Here is a 24,513-nt window from a genome sequence, read left to right as displayed (position 1 = left end):
AGTTGTCAGGAAACTTTTGTAACTACCCTCTGCGCATGAAGTAGCTTGTTTCCCAAATGCTTGATGCCCTTGCCAGCACTGGTGCTGTGATTTAAAGAAAGGTCAACAGCAGCAGCAGAAAAAAAAGGTCCCTGTAAGGCTTTTCAGCCTTGTGCAGAAAGCATGCATCGGGGCTGGCACTGCTTCCCCTCCCATGGATCTGCTCGGACTCCGTCAACTACTGGCTCATCCTGAAGACTCCTGCTCTCTTACAGGCTCCAATTTGCCATATAAAGACTTTGTAAAAACACATAGGTGAGACCTGGAGACGTGCGGTTGCAGGTACTGAGCAGGGAGGGTCACTCCAAAGCATTTAGGCAAGGGTTTGGTGGCAGATTCCTCACCGCTGTGTGCCGTGCACCATCACACACAGAGAGTAGAGTGCAATTTAGATCTCTAGCAAGGCAGGAGAGCAGTATCTTGGTTTGTCTTTAAGAAAGGACATGGGGGTTGTGGTAGACAGCTGAATATTGCAGTCATCACCTGCCCCTGCTCGGGCACAGGTGGGCGCCCACAGAACCACCAGCCCTGCTCCCGTCACGGTGATGCACAGGATGGGCCAGATCTGGGCTCCCAGCCCTGGAGCTCAAATGCTGGACCTCTCCTCTGCCTTCCCACCACTCAGATGGGTGGTTGCCAAGCCAGCCCCTCTGCCGTCTGGTTGTGTTCTGAGGCAGCTCAGCTCAGCCTCAGCAGCAGCGCAGAGGCTCAGCCCAGATCCTGGTTCACTCCCACGGCTAGGCTCAATGGGAGCAAACCCCAGCGAAACGCAGTGATTACAGAAACACGCGGCTCTGCCTGGATGGGCACTTTTTGAGTCAGAGTGGGTTGGCGAGGGCTGCGACACAAACCCCGTGCCCCCCGTGCAATGCAGAGCTGTGCCCACCCCTCTGCATGCAGGGCTCTCCCAAGTGGCTGTGCTCGCCAGCGGCTCTGAGGTAGCAGGAATTTATCCTTAGTCCCGTGGAGAAGAAAGGAGCCTTGTTATAGGAGAGAACTGTGCAGGGTGAGGAGACTTTGTCCCCTTTCATGCATGTGCTGGGAGAGGAAGCTGAACAGCCCAGTGCCCCGCGTTCTTCCCTGCCACGCTGGGCTCTGCCAGGCAGGACAATGAGAGTAGGAGTGGGAAGGGAAACAAAGGAAACTTGGGGGGGGGGCTTTGGGGAAGCTGTACGGAGAGATGTACATCATGGATTTTATTTTGCAGAACTCGCACAGTGAGTTCAGAACACATGGAACGCAAAGCACACAAGGCTCGCACAGCACCCCCTGCACATGCTGCCACCGGGATAGAAGGGAACGACGAATGATGCGGATGCCCCGAACCATGTAAAAAGTCTGAATGAAAAGCACTAACTGCTGCATCAGCACACGCATGTGCCCGGCACACACGGCACACGCTGTGCAGATGGCACACGCTGCACATGCAGCACAAATGCACACGGCACACACGGCACATGTGTCACACACACGTTCCCAGCACACATGGCACATATGGCACATGTGTCACACACACGTGCCCAGCACACATGGCACATATGGCACATGTGTCACACACACGTGCCCAGCATGCTGGCAGCTCAGCGCCTCTGGAGGCTCCGAGGCAGTGACACACACAGAGCCTGCAGAGTCCATCGTGTGACACTGCCACCACCCACCCAGGGCTGCCGTGGCCAGCAGATGCAGGGACAGGACTTACCCCTCATCACCTCTGAGCCCAAAGTTTATGCCCTCAAAACAAGGCAAAGATATACAGGGAAGGCTCTAGGGATGGCGGGGACACCGCAAGTGTTCAAATCGGCTTAGCTGGGGCTGGCAAAGCCTTTCTGGATTGGCAAAGGGAAAGACCACAGTTGTTATTTCCCCTCAGATTTCTGGGCTTTTAAAACTAAAAGCAGTTCTGCTGCAGCCCAGTGCTGTAATTAGTCAGTCCCTGGGAAAGTTGGGAGGCTGGGAGACAAGCGGCACATGCTCTGATGAGCTGCTCTCAGCCTTTTCCTAGTGACTTGATGTCTCGTGGCTTGCAGAGAGAGAGATGTATGCTATTATTTCAACCTTGTTTCAACTGGTGATGAGAGAGAAGGGTGTGCTGGAGGCTGCTGGCATTGACTTAAGTAACTTCAGGAGAACTCAGTGCTTGTCTTTGCTCATGTAATGACCCACAGTGCTTCATTAAGTCCCCCGTGCATCTGGCGTGTCAGGAGGTGGTTATTCGGGAAGTGGGGCAGACAGGCGGCCGGCTGGCAGTGGTGCTGAGGCTCTGGCACTGGCTCTCACCTCTGCAGGACACCCCAAACCCATCTGGTTACTCCCTGCCTCTCCTAAGTGATCATCAAAACCACCTCAAGTGTTTCAGTCTCTCTCTGGTCACCATTGTATCTGAGCCTCAGTACCTTTAGAAGCACCCGCTTCTCCATCGAGCCCTCCCCTGATCGAGGAGAATGCTGCCACCAGGAGAGAAGGGGACGAGGAGTGATGGGGATGCCCATCTGTGGAGCAGCAAAGCACTGAATGAAAAGCACTAGCTGCTGCATCATCTCTCTCAGCCAAGCTGGAACTATAAAAGCTACTTAACTGGCATATAAACTTTCTCCAACAAATCTAATACATTTGTTTCAATGCCAAGTTACCATTAAGTGAACGTAGTCCAAAAATCACATTAGCACATCCTAACCAGTGAGCCCCAGGGATGCTGGGGGCAGCTGGAAAGAAGGTCGGCAAGTTCCAGCCCAGCCTACTCGAGATGCAACCTCCCTGGCACAAGGGTACAGGCTGGTGGACCAGGGTCATTATATGGGAGCAGCCACTCAGTCTCATGGACAGGAGCTTCAGGACTGGTAACACAAAGTCTGATTTGTCCAGGCAGCACCAGTGGTGGTCCCCAAGTCCAGGGTGCAGACACGGCTCTCCATTTCCCCAACACCCACAGCACAAGCGGGTGCTCAAGGCAACGTCAAACAGACACCTCCCGACACTGCGTAAGGTAATTGATGCTTTGGACAGATCTTTAAGCAGCTTCTGGATAATAAGCAGAGAGTGGAGCTGAGGATGAGAAGCGAGAGCCGCTGGCACGCCCTGGGAGAGCTGAGAGAGGAGCAACCCCTGCCCAGCGTCTGGTGCTGCCTCTGGCGCTGCAGTCTGGCCCCTTCCTCTCCCCACCGCTTCCGCTCCCAGCATGATTCACCTTAGCGATAAACTCTCAACAGAGCTTTCAAATCAGTGATAATCTCTGCTGAAGCGTGTTCCCAGCCGGCAGCACGATAGAGGAGCTGCATTATCTTTCCTGGCTGCACTTTCAGCTCAGGTAGCAAAGCGTGAACCGGCGGACGCCTCCCTCACCAGCGCTCCCCAGTTTCCCAGCCTCCCGTCAAAACCTCTTCCCAAACCCCGCTGCTGCCACTGCTCCAGAGCTATATTTAGCCGCTGGCTGTCATGCTCTCTATTAACTGTCTGGGTTAAAACGCTCAGTAAGATTTCAGCGCTAGCTTTACCGAATGTGATTGGTACCTTTTGGACGGCCCATGGTCAGAGATGCCCAACCGTGGTGGCAGGAGGCTGGCGGGCGAGTGCCCTCCTCTGTCCTGGAATAGCCCTGGCATGTTCAACCTCTGTGGGATGTGTTTCTCCGGAGTCACTGTGGTGAGTGGCACCTCCCCAGCTTGATAGGAAAAAAAGGAAAAAACCATGATCTTTCTTAGTATTGGGTGGAAGAGCTCTGCACAGCTCAAACCCGACCTGGACAGTCCTGGAATCAGGGCTACTTTGTATGAGATGCTAATGAGACAAAGAACAGTTGCACAGGTGGCAGCCAGGGCTCCCTCTGCAGCTTCAAATCATAGCATTTCTCCTGGATCTTTCCTTTCCACCACCATTACTGCCCCCCGGCAGAACCAGGTGCCTCTGGGACCCACTCTAGGGTGACGGAGCTGAAGCCGCAGGCAGTTTGCCTTCAGTCACCCCCCTGCCAACGCTGCCCTGCCAGCCAAGCACAGACCTGGCTCCCCTCTCCTGCCACTGTGACAACAGCAGCATCACTACCTTCGGGCTGCCCAGTTCACCCAGATCCCCAGCTGTGTCCCCCGAGGGTGAGCTCTGCAGGGCTGGCAGCAGGACCCCAACACCCCCAGGCTGCCTTCACCCCCATCAGAAGGGCCCTGACCTCCGCTGCAGGTCCCACTGCGCAGCGATGCAGCCCGAGGTCATTGCGCCGCTGCTCCGACAGCAGCCAGATGCACACGGAAAATGATTAATTGCTGAGCAAATGTCCTTCGCGCTTTTAACATTTAGCACTAACCTGGTACTCAGTGAGCATCAGGCAAAGGCAGAAATACAGAGAAAATAGATTTCCTGTAAAACACAGAGGTATGGCTGTCCCACGGTCATGGTCATTGACTCCAAGGTTTTATTTTGGAAGGATATACAAACACTGATACACGTGTGCTCTCCATTTTCAAAGCCACTTTAAACATTTTCAAAGCCACTTTAAAGGCTACAGTTAAAAAAGAAAAGAAAAAAAAAACAAAAAAGAAAGAAAAGGAAAAAAAAACCAAATCCAAAACCTAAAAATGAAATTAAAGGTATTTCTTTACCACAGGTTTAATTGAAGCACAGATGATCAAGTGCAATCCACTGCATTTCCAACTACTTAATTAGAAAAAGGACACTGCAGGAAATTATCGCACCACATAATTTCAGTAAAAAGCTTTTCAATAAAGAGACGAAACGTATCTACAATGCGTGAAGATATGAGCAGGTTATAATTACTATTGACCTCACCTCATCAGCAGTATTTAATTGATGTCAGGGTCTTTGTCTGCTTGTTCAAGTTAATCAGCATCCTTGGTCCTCCCAAGACCCCATTTGCAAACATTCTAAGGAAGCAGAAATTCTTCTGGGTTTTTTTCTCTCATTTCTTCAACACATTTATCTGAAATGCTGGCATCTACAGCTCTGCCAGGGGCACTCACTGCTTGTGTTTTTAAAATAAAGCACTAAAATAGCTGCTCAGAGCCACCTCCTGCCACTTGTGCTTCCCAGCCACTTGCAGCAAGTTCGGTTTTCCTGGAAATGTAATTTTACACCGTCGGAGGTGGCAGCTGCCAAGTGGGCTGCAGGTGTCACACAGGGTTTTTTCCAGACCACCATGTCCTGGGCAGAAGCTTCTCCTCGCCCAGCAGGTGTCGGGGCCCAGACCTGCTCAGCCCCAGCCTCATCATACCTTACATCATCATAACCCACCAGATCCTGGATCCCGGCTGACGGCCGGCAGCCGACCTTGCTTTTAGAGCTATGAACATATCGAAGGTCTATAAATACCCAGGAGCCGGGCATGCATATGCATGGGCTGCAGCAGCACTCCGAATGGGAGGTGGGTTGGCTCCTGCGGGCTTTTCTGCTCCCTTGCAGGCATAGATATTTATATTCAAGGGTTATTTTAAATATCAGATACTTTTTTTACCCTGCTGGCCATTGAGAAGCTGAATGCCCTACATAATGGGTGCTAAAGAGCAAATCAATGCACAGACGTGTAACAGAGCAATGCTACAGTTGAAGAGGCACGGATTTACGCTGTGCTCAAGTCCAGTTAGTTGGAAGCACATGAAGTGTACATAAGCTAGTGTCCAGACTCCAGCTGGAATAATCACAAAGTTTTTTTTAAAGGCAACAGATTATCTCATTATACCAGAATCAAACAGAACCAGGAAACCTCCATTGGGACTGCCGTAACTTTACCGTTAATAGAACAAAAGCCAAACATTAACAGTGAAAAGATTGTCTCAAGGCCTTGAGCATCAAGCTTGGCTCTGGTTAAATCCCCAAGCGCAGGGCAGGGCGCTGGGATGGAGCAGCACCACCAGACACTGGGTGCTGACTTGGCTTCCCCACGTCCCTCAGGGACTCCTATCCAGGGAAAATTACAAAGCCATCACCATTTTAAAATAAATTAAAAAAAAAAAAGTAACTTAATTCTATGTTTTAGCAAAGCTTCTTTCCCAAATGCATTCAGGAGGAAAATGCATCTTTTCAGAAATGTTTAGGAGAGATTTGCTGTAGGAGTTTATCCTTTGCCCAGTGTCTTACAGCCATCTATGTGTCCTGGGTTTTGTTTAGCTTTTTATTTATTAAATACTCAGGAAAAAATATGTCACTGTTGTAAAGAGCTGAAGTAAGGGAATGTCAAACAAGTTCTGTGTCACGTCCATGAGACACAAACCCACTGTTGATTTAGGCAAGTCCCACTTAGCATAACTGATGTTTTTTAATCTCTTCTGCTTAGAAAAATTCCTTTTGCCAATCTCCGGTCAGATCCAGTGAGAAGCAGCATCTCTGCCAGGATCCCTCAGCACTGGAATTAAACCTCGCTTGGGTGCCGGACTTCATCCGCCACGAGCAGCCCCCAGCGCTCACTGGACTCGACCGAGTGCCGGTCCTGGCAGCTCCCAGGCTCCTCTCAAGAAATTCTATTTCAGATCTCTGCTGCAACATATTCACGGTGGTTGTTAGAGGCTTGTGTTATTTCCTAGGGGGTTGACTATACCCCACAACATTCAAACCAGCCCTGCAACCTCCCAACAGAGCTGAGGTTGCCCTCGGTGGACGATCACATGCCATTTACGAGCATACGGATGGGCAGTACATCTATGAGCTGCGACTTGTGCCGGGTACGCTGCACCAAAACTCCAGCACGAAATAAAACCCTGCTGCAGGACACTATTTCTTCTATTTTTGTGTTTGCACAAGCTGTGCTTTCAGCCAAGGGCCACAAAAGCTAAAAATAAGTAATGAAACAAACTATTAGAGACTGATTATTCTGCCAGTGTTAGAGCACCAAGCATGGCTGGTAGCACTGGGGAAGCCGGGAGGGCTGGGAGCGTGCATCATAGAATCATAGAATCACCAGGTTGGAAAGAACCCACTGGATCATCGAGTCCAACCATTCCTAACACTCCCTAAACCATGTCCCTAAGCACTTCATCCACCCATTCCTTAAACACCTCCAGGGAAGGCGACTCGACCCCCTCCCTGGGCAGCTGTTCCAGTGCCCGATGACTCTTTCTGTGAAGATTTTTTTTCTGATATCCAACCTGACCCTCCCCTGGTGGCTTCAGGCCATTCCGCCTTGTCCTGTCCTCTGTCACTTGGGAGAAGAGGCCAGCTCCCTCCTCTCCACAGCCTCCTTTCAGGTAGTTGTAGAGAGTAATAAGGTCTCCCCTCAGCCTCCTCTTCTCCAGGCTGAACACCCCCAGCTCTCTCAGCCGCTTGTCGTAAGAAAGGAAAGCGTGGAAAGCTCTAGGAGGGCCGGGAGCAGCAGTGCTGCTGTTGGGAGCAGAGCAGCTCCTGCCCCATTTTGCCTGCAGCAGAGAGCAGTTCACCCCCAGACCTGACCCCATGCATCTGCTGGGAAGCGTCTTGGGGCGAGCAGCCCCAGCAGTCCTTGGTGCCGCCACGAAGAGCTACACAGCCATGGAACAAACTGGCTGTTCAGCAGCGGCCCTCGAGCGTGGGCAGCTGCTCCCCATCCCTTCCATCCCTTCACCACTCCCTTCAGCCTTCCCCTCTTCTCCCAACTCCGTTTGTCCCAGCATTTCTTTCCAAGCCAGCTTTTCTGCACTCCCTATTGCTCTCCCTTCTCCCTTGGGACTCAGAGCAGGAGGTTTGCATCCCCCGGGGCACGGCACCCACGGCTGTGCTTCGGGCTCCGGCTGCACTTCAGCTAACATTTATTATTGCACAGTAGAGAGGGAAAAATGTTATCCAAGGGATCCCACACTCCCACGGCTGCTTTTCCTGCAATAACACCGCATTTCTGGCTCCTGCTCAGTCCCCACGCTGTGGCAGCCTCAGCCCCCTCCTGCCGGGCTGCTGCCAGCCAGAGCTTGGGATTCTGTGCCAAAGCCTCCCTTGGTCATGCTGAGCATCGCTGACGGCATGGGCTGGATCTGCTCTTTGCCTGCACAGCCACAGCTCGTGGCACAAGGGCGTGGTGATGCCCCACTGCCTGCCTGCCATCCAGGCTCCATCCTTCCCTTCCAGTGCCTGAAAAAGGAGCATGTGGAGGGAAAACCAAACTTTAAACTACTTTTATGCTCTCCTGGTTTGGCTGCGGGGGGCTGACTTGGCTGTCTGCAGTCTCTCCAAGCAAGATCAGACGCAGGCTGCAGCCCCCAGCCGGGCTGGAGAGGCTGCATTTGGGGGCAGAAAGCAGCTTTCTTGTAATTTAAAAAAAAAACCAAACCAAAAAACATCAAGCTGTGCACCCTGTAATGAGCAAAAGGAGCAAAACCGGCCCCACTCCCCTGGCAGGGCCCGATGTGGTTTGTGTCCATCTACAATGCGCCACTGGAGTCCAGTCATGCCGGGGCAGGGGACACTGTTTCATTTCAGACATTGTTTACAGCAGGCTGAAGCAATTCCAAAGCCAGCAGGCTTTCCAAAGTTAATGCGGGAAAAAAACCCTGCTGTTGATTTAGAAAGTTGTTTTGTGCTTAGAGACGGAAAGTGGCTTTTTTTTTCTGCCAATTACACTTTTATCAAAAGCCTGTCATTTATTTCACCATACTGTGACTCGGAGATGTGCTTGAAGCTCAGGTGCATCCCGATATCCTGTAGCAGGGACTGAGCCTTCTCTCGCCATCTCTGACCCTCTGAAGTGTGGATGAAGGCTACCAACTACCTCAGATATGTTCAGGGATTGGTGCCTGCCCAGGACCCAGGCAGGGAGCGTGCCAGTCCTCCAGCCGTGCTCTCCCATTTTCAGCTCATTGGATGCATGGGAGAAATTGCCATAGGCCTGGACTGGGCTGTGCAGGAAGATGGCTGGAGTGGAGCCTGGGATGTGGCACCAGCAGCTTCCCAAGGGATAGTTTTATTTTCCTTAGGGCTAGAGCACATAGCAAAAGTCAAACAAGATTAGATGGGATCGTACACTGAAGGTGCACATAGGAAGCTAGCAGCGAAACCTTTGTCCTGTGAGAATTGGGATTCTTAAGCCTTCATCCATGAAGGCTGGTCCAAAAAGCAGAGTTTCAGACTAACCATCCCTGTTAGTGCAGCCCTGGAACTTCGATGCCCCTTCACCACTCCAGGGCCAGGTCACATTCCCCAGGAGCAGAGTGCCACAAGGTCAGTGTTCCCAGTTTCAGGAAGAGGAGACGAGGGTTTTCTCCTCGGTTCCCAATTGGAGAACTTCCTGCCAGCCCTATGGAAGCAGAGTGAGATGTTCTCTCTCGCTTGAGAAGGCTGCACACCCCTTTGAATCACAGCATCAGTGTGCAAGCCCTCTAAAGCGCTGCATCCCTTTCTGATTGAGAGCAGCCCTGCAGAGAAGGACTCGGGGGTGCAGGTCAATGAGAAGCTCAACATGAGCCGGCAGTGCACGCTCGCAGCCCAGAAACCAACCATGTCCTGGGCTGCACCCAAAGCAGCGTGGCCAGCAGGGCGAGGGGTGCAATTCTGCACCTCTATTCCTCTCTTGTGAGACCTCATCTGGAGGATTGTGTTCAGTTCTGGAATCCTCAAAGTAAGAAGGATGTGGAGCTGTTGGAACTGGTCCAGAGGAGACTGCAAAGATGATCGGAGGGCTGGAGCACCTCCCATACAAGGACAGGCTGAAACAGTTGGGGTTGTTCAGCCTGGAGAAGAGAAGGCTCAGAGGAGATCTTACAGCAACCTTCCAGTACCTGAAGGGGCTACAGGAAAGCTGGAGAGGGGCGGTTCATAAAGGCTTGTGGGGATAGGATGAGGGGAAATGGGTACAAACTGGAGTGGGGCAGGTTTACACTAGACATAGGGAAGAATTTCTTCCCCATAAGAGTGGTGAGGCCCTGGCCCAGGCTGCCCAGGGAAGCTGTGGCTGCCCCATCCCTGGAGGGGTTCCAGGTCAGGTTGGATGGGCCTTGGGCAGCCTGAGCCAGTGGGAGGTGTCCCTGCCCATGGCAGGGGGTGGAACTGGATGGGCTTTAAGGTCCCTTCCAACCCAGACTATTCCATGATTCTATGATGGATGCTCTGCTCACACAACGCATCAGCAGAGCCCAGCGCAGGGGAGCACCAGGAGAAGGTCAGGGGCTGCAGACATCGGCTGCCGTGGCAGCTGAACAGAAAAAGACTCAGGTGCATTGAGTTAATGGGATCCAACCAGAAAGGGAAGGGACAGAAAAGGTGCATCCAGGTGACAGGGGAGCACCAAAATTAAAAGTGCTTATATATTCCTCGCATAGTGAAAACATAACCCTGCTATCACACAAGGCACACTGAACACTGCCATTCGGAACTGGAGCAAAACAAGGTGGGTGTGAAGAGGCTAAGAAAGGAGTCGTGATGTTTTGGTAAAATGTAAATTAGAGCTCTAGCAATGTGCTCGGCAAACAGCGATCTGGATGTGAAAGCAAATACGTTAGGATGGAAGCAGGGTAAATGAAAATGTCTTCTAATAACCCCAGCAGTTTAAAGGAGGAGTGCTCTGGCACTAGTCTGTTAAAATGTGGCAGTGACAAGAAGTCACATTAAAATCATGAAGTATTTTATATTTGGAAAGATGATACATTTCTCCTCTTTAACTTAACAATGTCCTAATCCCACTAGAAGAACAATGCTCTTATAATGTGAGCTCCTAAATAATGGATCACAGGTCAATTTAGAAATACACTAGAAAGCATCGTTTAGCACTGAAGGTCTTTATTCCCTTTAGGTATGGTAATGCATTAGTTGGATCCCAGCTTCTCAGGCAGTGCAAGTGTCTGGGTGCCTCTGCCCACTACGCGCTGGCTGCTTGGGTTTGTTGTCTGTAACGGGCCGTGTCTTGTAGAAATCGCTGATCTCTGTCATTGCAATGTGTGATTTGAAAGGACAACATGTATTTTGCAAGTGCCACTTGTACTCTTGTACTTCACAGAAACGTGAGGAGCAGGTCAGGTGCTGCATTGGGCAGGTTAAGGCAGCGTTATCTCTTCACCAAAGGATGGGCAGAAAACAATATATTTCACTGTTATAAGGTGCTGGTCTCATCCTGACGTGGATTTTAGCTGTGTTTAGCAAAGAATATTTATTTTCCTTCTAGATCTACTGTAGATATCACATATTTAGGTATCATGGTACTGGCGATCCAGATAAAACCCCCAAGACGACCTATTTCATTGAAGGGGCTTTGAACAGGGGCAGCGCAGGTAGCGATGTTGAAGGCGCCTAAACATCTCTTTCCAAACAGAGCTAATTGCTGTGAAACCTGTTTTAAGAGATGTATCCTCTTTATGGGAACTACAAAAATGTGCAGTGCCTGTGAACAAATCCCTGCTGGTCTTGGCTGCTTCCCCTTCTTGAGCAGCCCCAAGACGCCTTGTGTTCCCCACTGCTGCCGACATCCACCCACTGCTTATGGAACGGCTGCGAGGGACAAGTGAGGGATGGAGCGGGCCAGGAGGGGCTGAAGGATGGGCCACAGCAGAGGTGAGTTTGTCACCGGCACAGGACTGGTGACAGTCCCATCTTGAAGGTGAGCATTGGCTCTGCAGCTTGGCTGATGGAGATTGTTGGGTCTGTGCTGGGCAGAGCAGACCGGCTCCTGCAGGGTTAGCCAGGCACCAGCACGGATATTCAGCAACACGTGTGAAGAACAAGAAGGGGATAATTTCAAATAATAGTTTGCTTTTCTGCAAAGCAGCCTTTCTCTTCCTCTGCAGATCCATGGAAGGATAGACCCCAGAGCCACAGGCATCTCCATGGTTACTGCTCAGCGCAGGCTCCCGCAGGGTGCTCAGGCAGCACCGGCATCTCCTCCGAGCCCAGGGAGCCAGGCAGGATGAGCAGGGAAGATACAGAAGGATGGGGTGCAGTTGACGATGGGCTCCCATGCAGAGCCACTTCAGGGCAGCATCGCCCACAGTCATGGTCTCAGTGCCCAGGAAGGCTCAGCGCCAGCCTGATGTGTGAGGGCAGAGGTGGCTTTGGCACTGGCATCGCACCAGGCCATGGTGATGGGTAACACATCCAACCCTGTCCTGCCCCACAGCGACCCACAGCCTCTCTGGTACGCTCTGTCAGCAATAGCTGCAGGCTCGTTTATGCCTATTTTTACGTTGGTGATATTGTCTCTGCACTGGCTAAATATATAAGTCCTGTACCGAGTGGTGAGTAACGTTTGGCGAAGAGCCACGGCAAAGCAGCATGTGGCTGGGCTTTAAGAAAGCTGCTAACGTGGTGCAGTGGGGTGGAAGAGATGAGATAAAAAATACTGAACAGCCAAAGTGTTGCTTGTCACATCCTGGAAAGACGTGAGATAAAGGACAGTGCTCATGGGTTATCTGGCAGTGCAGCACTGCCACAATGAGAAAGATGCACTCGGCAGCGTGTGCAGAAGCAGGTCTGGAGCAATGTCTATTTCCACATGGGCAGCAAATGGACCATCTGGGAGATGCTGGTGCAGGTGGGTCCACAAGGTGGGTCCATTTACAAGGAGGTCCCAGGTTGTGGTCCCAGGCCTGGGTGTTTGGCATGGTGCTGCAGGCTGCATGGTGCTGACCCTGTCAGCTGCCATCTCCCCATGACCCTGCACGCCCCACAGAACCCAGCTCAGCCCTGCCTACACCCTGACTGCTCTGCTCCCCCAGGAGATGCTGCCCAGGCAACTGGTGGGTGACACGCTTGGGTCCCATTGGATCCCCATGGGAGCCTCAGCTTTGCCACACTGCTCAGAAAACTTATTCCACCTCTACAGAGCGTTTGTCAGACAATTAACAGAACCCCTCAGCCCTAATTATGCAGAGCCCTCCATCTCCCAACATCAAAGCCATAAGAGCAGCACGGTGAGACTGCAGGCTGGAGGGGTTGGAGGGGGTCAAGCTGCAGGCAGAGGGGGGTCAGGCTGCAGGCAGGGGGGTCAGGCTGCAGGTAGAGGGGGTCAGGCTGCAGGTGGGGGGGGTCAGGCTGCAGGTGGGGGGGGTCAGGCTGCAGGCAGGGGGGGTCAGGCTGCAGGCGGGGGGGTCAGGCTGCAGGCAGGGGGGTCAGGCTGCAGGCGGGTCAAGCTGCAGGTAGGGGGGTCAGGCTGCAGGCAGGGGGGTGTCAGGCTGCAGGTATGGGGGTCAGGCTGCAGGTGGGGGGGGTCAGGCTGCAGGTAGGGGGGGTCAGGCTGCAGGTAGGGGGGTCAAGCTGCAGGCAGGGGGGGTCAGGCTGCAGGTGGGGGGGGTCAGGCTGCAGGCAGGGGGGTCAGGCTGCAGGTAGGGGGGGTCAGGCTGCAGGTAGGGGGGTCAGGCTGCAGGCAGGGGGGGTCAGGCTGCAGGTGGGGGGGATCAGGCTGCAGGCAGGGGGGTCAGGCTGCAGGTAGGGGGGGTCAGGCTGCAGGTAGGGGGGTCAGGCTGCAGGTGTGGGGGGGGGTCAGGCTGCAGGCAGGGGGGGTCAGGCTGCAGGGTGCAGGCTGCTCTCACCACCCTGTAAGCACCGGTAGATGGCGGCAGAGGTGTCCGCTGGGTCCCTCCCGGCTGAAACACAGGGAGAGAAGGTTCAGCAGCACCACCTCTGAATCATAGAATCATAGAATCATAGAATCATAGAATCATAGAATCATAGAATCATAGAATCATAGAATGGTTTGGGTTGGAAGGGACCTTAAAGCCTATCCAGTCCCACTCCCTGCCATGGGCAGGGACACCTCCCACTGGACCAGGCTGCTCAAAGCCCCATCCAACCTGGCCTGGAACACTTACAGGCAGGGGGCATCCACAACTTCTCCGGGCAACCCGTGCCAGGGCCTCACCACCCTCACTGTGAAGAATTTCTCCCTAATATCTAATCTAAATCTTCCCATTGAAAGCCATTCCCCCTTGTCCTAACACTCCAGGCCCTTGTAAACAGTCCTCTCCAGCTTTCCTGGAGCCCCTTCAGATGCTGGAAGCTGCTCTAAGGTCTCCTCTGAGCCTTCTCTTCTCAAGGCTGAACAATCCAAACTCTCTCAGCCTGTCCTCATAGCAGAGGTGCTCCAGCCCTCTGCTGGTCTGGGGGCAGAGAGGGGGATCTGTGAAGTCCTTTTGGCTCCTTGGGTTTCAATATTGGAAGTCTTTTCTACCAATCACTCCAAACCCTGACGATTTGTTTATGATACAAATGTGTTTCCTCTCTGGTGACAGTAAAACACCATCCTGACCAAGGACGTGATTCATTACATCTTGCACAAGATGGAGCAATGTTGATCCAAGGCATTTGCCTTCTCTCTACAATAAATAGCATATGACACTCTGTTCTGTAATTTTCAATAACTGTTGGTTAATTACTTCTATGATGTCTCAGGTATTCAGGTTTGCATTTCACAGGCTGTACTCGCTGAGACTTACAGTCTGCATGCAAGGAATCCAGACCCAGAAGAAATCACTGTAATTTTCCAATATGATCTTCCCATACTATAAACTGCAGCACTCCCCCAGCCACATTCCTGCCTGTCTGCAGCATCTCATGTAGGAGACAACTATCTTGTTTTAAAAAAACCCACTAGGGGTAGGAGGTTCCTTCTAGTTTTCACGAATCTGTTCCAAACCCTGGTTATCCTGGCTCTTCACATTTGCCCTGCTCTGCTGTGAAAGAGCTTCCATGTGCAGTCACTGGATTTGAAAACACGTCTGTCTGCTAGGCTAGAGACCTAAAACTGGCACGCTTTTGTTCTCCTTGTAAGTTTTAATAAGCTGTAATCAAATTACCGTAATTACTTCTCGGTTAAACTAAACAGGTTAAGCTCTTCAGTTCAAAGAGTGTTGAACATTAAGACTGGACCTTCATTTTTGATTCAACTTCCAGCTCTGAATGAAGAGCAGCAGCTGGTTTTATGGGATCTTGTTTTCATTTTTAAATATAACTGGATCTAAAACCAATTCCACACCCAACCTAAATTTGAAAAAGGCAGAGATGTATAAAATAAACACAAATACACTCATAGTATGGCAGCGCTGAAAATACTCAGCAGGCTGTCTGTAGGCTGTTAGCGCTGACCTGCCAGAGAGCATCCTGCCAGATACCCACATCATCAAGAGTCCATTCAGATGATATGACTGAATATAATGCAGCTTCTTGTGCAGTGCACTGTTGTCTTGGAGATATTTTTCATACAGCAGTAGGTATGAGGTTTCCTTTGTGCTCAGGTAAGTCATTAAAAGCAGTGTATTTTTCTTCACGTGTGGCCATTTGCAACAATTGGATCCCTTGGGGATGTCCATCCGGGGCAGCACAGCAGCCAGGCTCCGCGCCAGCATCCATCCATCCCGCTCTGCCCCACTCCACCGGGGCCAGTGGCCCAAGAGAGGAGCACGAGGGAAAGGCTGATGAAAGGATATGAGAAAACAAGATACAGGTCACATTGTGTATGAGGTGCCCAACACCTCTCTCCAGCAGTTCCGTGGTGCTTTTGGGTAGGAAACAGAGAGACAAAGCACACGGTTATAATTATTGGTCATCAAGGTGAACAAAAGCATGTTGCTGTTTGTACTGAGCCGCTTTGGGGTCTGGAGGAGAAGGTGCTATTGAGCGTGAGTTGCCACTAGAGCAGGGACTCGGCAGACACTGCCCGGAGCCAGCTCTGTGCGGAGCCACCCATGGGCTGGGAGTACAGAAACATCAGAGCAGCAGCACCGTTTCCTCTTCTCAGCCACTGGGAGCAAGCAGTCTGCAGCCCTAGCACTGTTTGCCAGCCTCGTGGTGAGCCTCGAGAAGTCAGGGAGAGCCAAGCCACAAGGTGATTCAGTTTGGAGCCTGCCCTTATGCTGTTGGACCCCGGCCGGGAGGCAGCGCAGGGCTCTGGCTCTCCAGCATCTTGATGAAGCAGCTCCCAGCTAAACGAGGCTGTGCCACCTCCGCTGCCTCCCCATCATTTCCCCGTGGCATTCCCTGCTCCCTCTGTGCAGCTACTTTCTGCTCCCTGGTTACTGCTCAACTACCCATGCTGATCTCTGCTGCTGGCACACATCGGCTCTCCTAATGTGCTGTGGTGACCGGAGGAAGGATCAGCATCTGACCCGCTTGGCAACAGTCCTGCTCCCTCCTGCCGCCGCACCACCCAACGCCACAACCCACTCTCCCGGCACGGACCCTCAGCCCTGTTCACAGTCCCTGCTAGCTTGGGCTGCTCCTTCCCTGGGATGTGAACTACTGCTTCTTTTTGGGTGGAAAAGACGTTTTCATCAGGGTCTCCTGCATCCAGAGTGGCTGCTCTGATCTCCAGGTCACAGAAAGGGGCAGCGGTTGCTCCCACTGTGCTGCAAAGCGATGTATGAGCACGGGGCAGTATTTTGGAGGGGGGAGAGGGCACAGTGCCAGCTGGTCAGGGTGAGCAGTTGGTGCCGACTCCAGCTGTGCCCTTCCCCGTGTGTTGGATGCTCCAACCTCGCTTGAGGGGGCTTCCTGTGCAAGCGTACCATGCTCTGCTCCACCAAGCTGAGGTCTCCCTGCCTCCAGTCCAGCAGCTCAGAACCATCCAGCTGCAAATGCAGGGAGCTGTGGTGTTTGGAGTCCCATCTTTCTGGCTGTTTGCACTGTACACAACTCCCTAGACAAGTCTGACTCCAGTTAAATGACATCCCCTCCTCCTTAATGCACAGCAACTCCAATCGTTACGTTTAAAATCGATGAGTGCAGCCATCTGACAAATATTTGTTGGTTTGAGAAGCAAGGAGGGAGAGTCAGACCTGGAAGGCAGTGCTGGCAACCCCCCTGGCTCACATTGACGTGTGGAAGAGGAGGTTGAGGAGGGATTGCTCTTTCTTCCTCCCCAGCCCTGTCTTCAAGCTGGTCTCCGATGACTAATGGTACCGTGCAGAGCTTAGCTGGGTGCAGGTCACGGTGCTGCCCGAGCCAGAATCCAGGGCTGAATGTGATAAGAACACGGCTACAGGCAGTGAGGTGGGATGTTGAACTTTCACACTAGATATACAGTTATTGCAGGATTTGTATTCTGTGGTTACACAGCGTTTGAGCCACTGGGTGAGGAAGCTGGGCAGAACTGCACTCTGCCTCTAGCAAAGTCTGCAGCTGACTCTGCTCTCACAACCTGAAAATTCTCTCTCTTATACTTACATAAATCCTCCAACTACCAGCTCAGGTAAAAAATATATCCTTGTATCTGGTGGCTGTGATCAGCAGCTAGACCTCCTAGGAGAGAGGTTCCAGTTCAGGAGGTGTGCAGAGGTGGGATTACAGTCTTGCCTGCCTGAGAGTGATGAAGAAGACTTGCTTTTAAAGCTGCTGATGGCTCACTTACATGAGAAGAAATTTTGGCCCCACAAAACAACTAAGGCCAAATCTGTTACTGAATTAAAAACCAAACAGCAGCAAACGTATCAATAAGGTGGCATTAGGTCATAATCCCCAGTGCTTAAAATTCTCCCAGGACTAAGTATTTTTACCCTGGGGCAACTCAGTGGAAGCCAGTGGAATTGCAGTGGTTTCCACCAGCTGCTGACCAAGTCCTTGAATTCTTCGAGCTTTGTCCTCATTGTTGGGATGTTGTCGGACCTGGGCCAAAATGACCAATTCCTGTCAAAATCACTGTTCTTTATTGCACAGACCAAGGCATGCTTGAAAAGGAGCAGCAGTGCTTGTGTGAATCAGACAAAGCTCTGTGTGTGTCTATCCTTCCATGAGCATTCATGGGAAAGAGGAGCCTCTCCAAAATCTCCTTGTAAGCTCCATGATTTGCCACTGTGTCCATCTTGTAGGTTTGGCTTCTTTCAGCGGTGGTTTTGCCTTAGTGGTTGGCAAGTTTCAAGTGCATACCTATGAATGTGGTGCTTGTGAAGGTAAACAGAGGTGGGCTCACCTCTTTGGTTGTTCTCCAGAAGACTAACCTTGTTTGATAATCTGACTCTTCTTATCACCTCATTTGGCTAAAAGAACTGATTTTAAACCAGACAAGACTGTAAACAAGAGTAGCAAATGGTACTTGAAACCTCCCGATGGGTTGTTTAGCCTCAATGTTCCCATTGTTCCAGCCTGTGAGGAAGCAACTGGAATTACGGCTGCATGTGTCAGATGGGACCTTCCCAGCTTCAAACCCTCAGGGCTGGGGAGCCTTTTGTTTACAGATGTAAAACATCAGCCTGCCTTTGGCCTTCCTGCTCCCTTCACTAGATAACCCTGTTTAGGGCAATTTGCTTAACTTTATTCTGAGCTGTCAGCAGTCCTCTCTGCTCCGGAGGGATCCTGAGGGGATTAACGTTAACACAGAGGCTTTGACAGACCTTCAAACACAATACACAGATGGAGCTGAGTTTGACACTAACAAATCACTAAAATCACCCATACATTTGGAATAGATGTTTATAAGAGTTTAAATATTCTTAAACCATTAATAGCTCCACAAGTGATTCTCATATCCAGGGCATTGTGAAGAATCACAGAATCATAGAATTAAAGAATCGTTAGGTTGGAAAAGACCTTTGAGACCATCAGTTCCAATCATACCTGTCCATTACTAAATCATATCCCTAAACACTTCATCCACCACCTTTTAAACACTTCCAGGGATGGGGACTCCACCACCTCCCTGGGCAGCCTCTGCCAGGGCTTGAGAACCCTTTCAGTGAAGAAATTTTTCCTAACGTCCAACCTAAATTTCCCCTGATGCAGCTTGAGGCCATTCCCTCTTGTCCTATCATCTGTCACTTGAGAGAAGAGACCAACATTCTCTACTCTACAACCTCCTTTCAGGTAGTTGTAGAAAGCGATAAGGTCTCCCCTCAACCTCCTCTTCTCCAGGCTAAAACAAGCCAAAAGGACTTTGGGATGATGGATGTGGCTGACTTACCCACAGCACACAGCAAACAGCAGTAGCTCCTCAATCCCCCTTGGAAATCCTTCTCTCTTCCAGTTCTGTTCCAGCCTGGCTCCAGAGGGAAGAGGCTGAAAAAACGGGGGAAAACAACTATAAATTCCCATGACTGTCCAGTGGGGTAAAGGACTATTGAAGATTCTGGAGAACTTTGATGGTTTTCTGTTATAATGGTGCAAAGAATTTGAAACAGTTTTCTGCACAAGTTCTCAACTGCCTTCTCTAGAGACTGACTTGATTTTGTCTAAAATCACCAGATCGTGTGTGGACTTGCTGTGCAGCACCTGGCTGTACAGGGGCTGATCAGCAGAGTTTGCCCCAGCGCAAGCAAACCGAAGTGAAGCTGGGCCGGATTTGGAAGCCATTCACTGAAGTAAATGATAGTCTTTATTCAGTAAAATAAAATTTAGCTCTACGTGATTGAGCAATTCCAGAAATGCAAAGACAAGAACAGCACAAACCCAAACACTTCTCAAGGGTAGATTTGCTAATGGTCTGATTGCAGAGCTAACGCTAGAAATAGCAAATGAAGTACAGTCTGTGAACTTACCTATATTTCTGGCTTACTGGCATGCTCAAATCAAAGCCTGAAATTGCCACCCAGCCCTTTGCAGGCTGCGGTTAAAGTAACCTCACTGACTCCAGCTGACACGGCTTACATGAATCAGCCTCCGCAAACATCAGTCATCAGGCAAACCCCTTCTTCAACCCTTGGATATATGAAGCGTCTAAGTTTGTTTTCTGGAAACATTCCTGCACCTTCACTCTTCTCCACAGGTAGGTATTTGGGCTGGAAGGTCTCCAAATGATTTAAATAATTGCTTTTCTAATTACCTTCTCCATGGGAGATGAGGGGTGCTGGCTAGGGACGGCACCCTGCTGTAACCGGCTGGCGGCTTGGGGAAGGTGACAGACATCCCCTGCCCTCCTGAGCAGCCCCAGCAGAACAGACCTGCTGCCCGCAGGGCCAGGGGACATGGCAGTCTGAGTTTGCTGCTGGGATGAGCCATCGCAGGAAAGCTATCATGTAAACAGCAGAGGAGTCTGGCTTTTCTTATATCCTACCAGCTATAAGCTTGGCTTAAGCACAAAGCCTGGAGTACAGATATTATAATGGGACACAAAAGGCAGTTCATAGAATCATAGAATCACAGAATGGTTTGGGTTGGAAAGGACCTTAAAGCCCATCCATTTCTACCCCCTGCCATGGGCAGGGACACCTCCCACTGGACTGGGGTGCTCCAAGCCCCATCCAATCCTTGAACCCCTCCAGGGATGGGGCAGCCACCCCTGCTCTGGGCAACCTGGGCCAGTGTCTCACCACCATCATCGTGAAGAATTTCTCCCTAATGTCTAATCTAAATCTTCTCCCTTCCTATTTAAAGCCATTCCCCCTCGTTCTATCACTCCAGGCCCTTGGAGAAAGCCCCTCCCCAGCTTTCCTGGAGCCCTTTCAGGTACTGCAAGCCACTCTAAGGTCTCCTGGGAGCCTTCACTTCTCCAGCCTGTCAGTTCAGTTAGGTTGAAGGTGTTTCCAACACTGCCTTTTCCCCCTGGAACTCAGGGACTCTTGCTGAATCACCCCACCAGCTCCCCATGGAACCCCACTGTGTTCCAGCACCTGCGCAAGTACCAAACACCCACATCTCTGGCTTCTTATCCCAAAAGCATTAACTCAAAGGTACTTAAATAGCCACTTAATTATGAAATTTCAGTACATTTAGACTGGCTTTGTCAGTGCACTCTCATTTTTTATTCTGTAGACATGTCTACGTGAATTTAGCACCACATTAAAATACGAGCCCTTCAGATTTCTCAACATCCATCACAATTATTTATTAAGCGTGAGATCCAGCACTGCGCCAAGGCCCACATTCAGCTCGCAGTGACTGATTAAGCTCCCTGTGCCTGACTCCCACTCGCTTCATTCTCTGCCTCGATCACGTGAAAACGCTGCTCACCGAGATCAGTAGGGCAGCAGTCTGTATTAATATCCGAAGAACTTTTCTAAATGGTAGCTTTTAATCAGTTTTACGAGCTTTGCTTATATTTTTTTTTTTTTTGCGTGACTTAATCCACAAACAGCATGTGAAGAACTAAAAATGTTCATTTGTCTCCAGGTGAAACATGGTTAGATTTGTAAGACAAGCTGGTTTGTACTGCTCGGCTAACACTTGCGAATGCCTCCCCCTGACAGCCACCCTCCTCGGTGTAAAAATGGAGCTGAATTGAGCCAAGGACTTTAATTCTGTGAGAATCGTCTGCACCACAGCAGTTCTACAGCTGCAGCTTTGCATAGATACCCACACCTCGTGTGTCAGTGAAAATAGGGTTTCTTTGCTTTTCCTTTTACTGGAAGGGGTGGCTTTGTTGTTCAAAGGTGAATTTCACCTTTGATAAGGAAATTTTCAGATAGGTTTCATCTCACTGATACACATACTGATGTCTGCTCTTCTCCCAGATGGGACAGCAGAGCCACATCCCTGGCTCCGTCCAGCACCTGGGGCTCCATCATTGGGGACTACACGCCACAGACACCCCCTCTCCCCTTCATCCAGCTTTTAAATGCTCAGATCCATGTCCAGGAGATGAATTTACAGTGCTGGCTGCTCCTTGGTGCTGGTTTCCCCAGGACCACCACAGCACCTTCAACAACATCACTAGGATACTGCTGCGCCCCTGGTACTGTTCCTCCCATTGCTCCCAGCCCTTGCCTACCCCAGGGAGAGAATTTTCTCTCCCAACTGTGTCACATCACTGTTTTTTCTATGTAATATTTGCTCCATCCTGGAGCTGAAACCCCACAAAGAGTCTAAGTTTGATGTCTTAATTAGATCTCAGGCACTTCAAAAGCCCACAAAAACCATAGAGAAACATTTTTACAGGGAATTTAGTACAGGTTAAAAGTAAATAGCAAGCCAGGAATGAACTTCTACACATAAAGTCAGGAGAATCGTGGAGAAAGACAAGCCCCACGTTGCTGTTAAACCAAAGCTGCACCTGAGGTGAAAGGCCAGAGCTTTTATCCACTTAGTTGCCAAGCCTCTGGTTTGAAGCACAAGTATAAACCCATCTGCTCAGCAGGCAGCACGTAAGAATTGAATCCATTAGTGCCATGTTCTGTGACTTTGGAACCTTTATGCATTTGGAGGAAATCATCTGCATTTATTACTTGCTTAAGAAAATAATACTACCTCTGGCTCATTTTCCTAACAATTAATTCTTCAGTTTGCTTCTGTAATAATTAATCAAAGCACTGCCTTCTTAATGGAGTGCAAAAAAGTCCCACTCGTTTATCTATCCCATAGCAGCAAAATGGCATTTGCTGTCTTAAGCAGGAAATGAGCAATTTAAAAGGCCACAGGAGGTTATTTTTTATTTCCCTCGCTCCTCTGGAATAATAAACATATCAGGGTGTATGTGTTGTGCGTGTTGATTACTTAGACAATTGGATGTGAGGCAAATAGTTGTTAAACACGATGGCTATGGATGTATCCATTATAATTTGAAAAATCTCATTAGCTTTTCAAAATAACTAGGTTTATATATTTTCCAGAAGCAAAGGGCAAGGAAAAACCTTTTAAACTAATCAATAAGAAGTAAAATAAGTGAATTTTCCTAGACTGCTTCAACACGAAGGGATGCAACAGTGCAAATACATACGACTGATCACTTAGCTAGGCTAAAATTAACAGTTGTTAATATACAGCATTCATTGTATTAATTCCAACCTGTTCAAAATCCCTGTCAAAAACACCAAGTGAAAAAGACCTGAGATATCACAGGAAAAAGAAACCAAGCAATTACTGAAAATTAGAGAATGTGCATACAAAATAACAGCAGATAAATGGCTAAGACTAGCAAGAACTATGTACTTGTACTTAAGCATTAATATCATTTGGCTTGTCAAGGACATTGGCACAAGGAAGGTTGTCTGCAATAAAAACAAGCACTTGGCAGTGCCTTTTGAAGGATACGTGCCTAATCTAGGGAGTGAACTTGAAGAAAAACGTCACAGCCCAAATAATTTCTCTGTTGCACCAGCGTTATCTTGCCCTACACATGTTTTTGGGTTCATAGGCCTCTTTGGCTTCAAGGGCCATCCCTGCCACCACTGTTGATGATGCTCCTTGCACTGCCTGTGTCTTGACCCTCAGGGCACCACAGAGCACCCCAGGGCAGAGGCATCCTGAGGGTCATCCCTTCCCCACACCCACAGCCTGACACAAGAGACAAGAAATGCCCAGGGCAAATGAAGTGGAGATGGAGAGCCACCAACTGTTACTAGATAACTGAAATTGGAGTGTGGCCATAAATGCATCCCAGCATTAGGGCACACAGAGGCCTTATTGCATATGAGCTTCAGAGAACTCAGCCTGGCAGTGCTGTGTTCATGCAGTAATAGCACAACAGCATTGTGCTTTGACCAGGATCTACAGACACCCCCGCACCTCAACCCTAGAGTGGAGACCTTGGCTGTGGTGGAACTGGTCCTTTTCAACCCAAACTATTCTATCATTCTATGATTCTATGAATAGATATTCATGGTTTATAAAAAGTCAAAGTACTTCTCAGATTTTAGACACCAGTTCTGTTGCTTCTTCTCAGGCCACAGTAGCTGAAATCTGTCTCATTTGTGTCCCTAACCAAAAAAATTAGCCTGCTCTTTGCTCCACCTGAACCGCAGCCGTGCTTCATGGCAAGGAGGGAGGGGAGAAAATCCTGTCAAACAGGATTATACATGGAAAAAAATAGCTAAGTGGATTTAAAATTGCAACCTGTCACTGCCTCCTGCAAGTTATTTAGGAAGAGCTGGAAACTAGAATAACAATTTTATCCAAAACACAAAACCAAAGGAAGAAAGAGAAAGGAGACTTGTGGGAGGAGAGAGACGGACTTGGCTGAGGGCAGAAATAGTCTCAGCAGTCCTGAGAAATGGGGGTGATGAGAATGATGCCTGTAATTCCCAGAAACAGAATAGCAAGAGACACAGGGAACAGAGATTTTATATTTATACATTTATAAAAATATGGCATGTATCTATATAAATATGGAATTTATATGTATTGAATTATATAGAATAGAATATAGAAGTATATTACATATACAAATATATACGCACCAATATATTTAAATACATATTTAATATTTGTTTATGTAAATATATAATACCCTGGTACATAGACATCTATATGCATCTATATGCACATATATATAACTTCCTTAAAACTGAATAGTTCCTAGGATTGCCCCTGTGCTGGCACAAATAATAATGCTTCCTTCCTCTTTGCCTCCTTCCTTTCCACCCCCGAAAGCACTTGCAGGCGACTTTAGGACATTTCAGAAATCTCCAGAAATAACTCACTGAAGATAAACACAATTTAATTCAGTGCTCAGATTCTTCCATACCCTCTTAAAATCAAAGCAAACTCTTGTGGCTGGCCCAGGAGGAGAAGGGTGTTTGTGGGCCAAGAGTTGTCCTTGACTGCAGAAGCGTTGCCCCCGCTCACGGCGGTGTTAGGAGAAGCAGTGTGAGCTCTGTGCCTCCCCACGCTGAGGAGATGGCATTCTGTAACCACTCTGTGTCCCAGCCACTATTATTAAACTAGGCTAGAATATTGCAAAAATCCTTAGAGTGTCTTAAAGTGTGTACGATGGGGAAAAGAGAATGCTTG

General features: G+C 49.7%; 1 long non-coding RNA gene across 5 annotated transcripts in view; it reads right to left on the bottom strand.

Moving 5' to 3' along the window:
* LOC128853004 (uncharacterized) overlaps positions 1-24,513 on the bottom strand; it is a 50,851-nt gene that overhangs the window by 9,945 nt on the left and 16,393 nt on the right. For 3 of the 5 annotated variants that reach the window (XR_008451184.1, XR_008451183.1, XR_008451185.1), the window contains exons 3-5: positions 18,815-18,909; positions 15,010-15,335; positions 3,547-3,697 (exon numbers count right to left, since the gene is read on the bottom strand). This is a non-coding gene — a long non-coding RNA (uncharacterized LOC128853004). Of the gene's footprint in view, positions 1-1,577; positions 3,698-15,009; positions 15,336-18,814; positions 18,910-24,513 lie in introns of those variants that run through there. The other 2 variants (XR_008451186.1, XR_008451182.1) reach the window with 1 other exon arrangement.

Source organism: Cuculus canorus, chromosome 9 (assembly GCF_017976375.1).
Source record: "Cuculus canorus isolate bCucCan1 chromosome 9, bCucCan1.pri, whole genome shotgun sequence".
In the NCBI taxonomy this organism is placed as follows: domain Eukaryota; kingdom Metazoa; phylum Chordata; class Aves; order Cuculiformes; family Cuculidae; genus Cuculus; species Cuculus canorus.
This window is presented reverse-complemented; position numbering and strand designations above follow the sequence as displayed.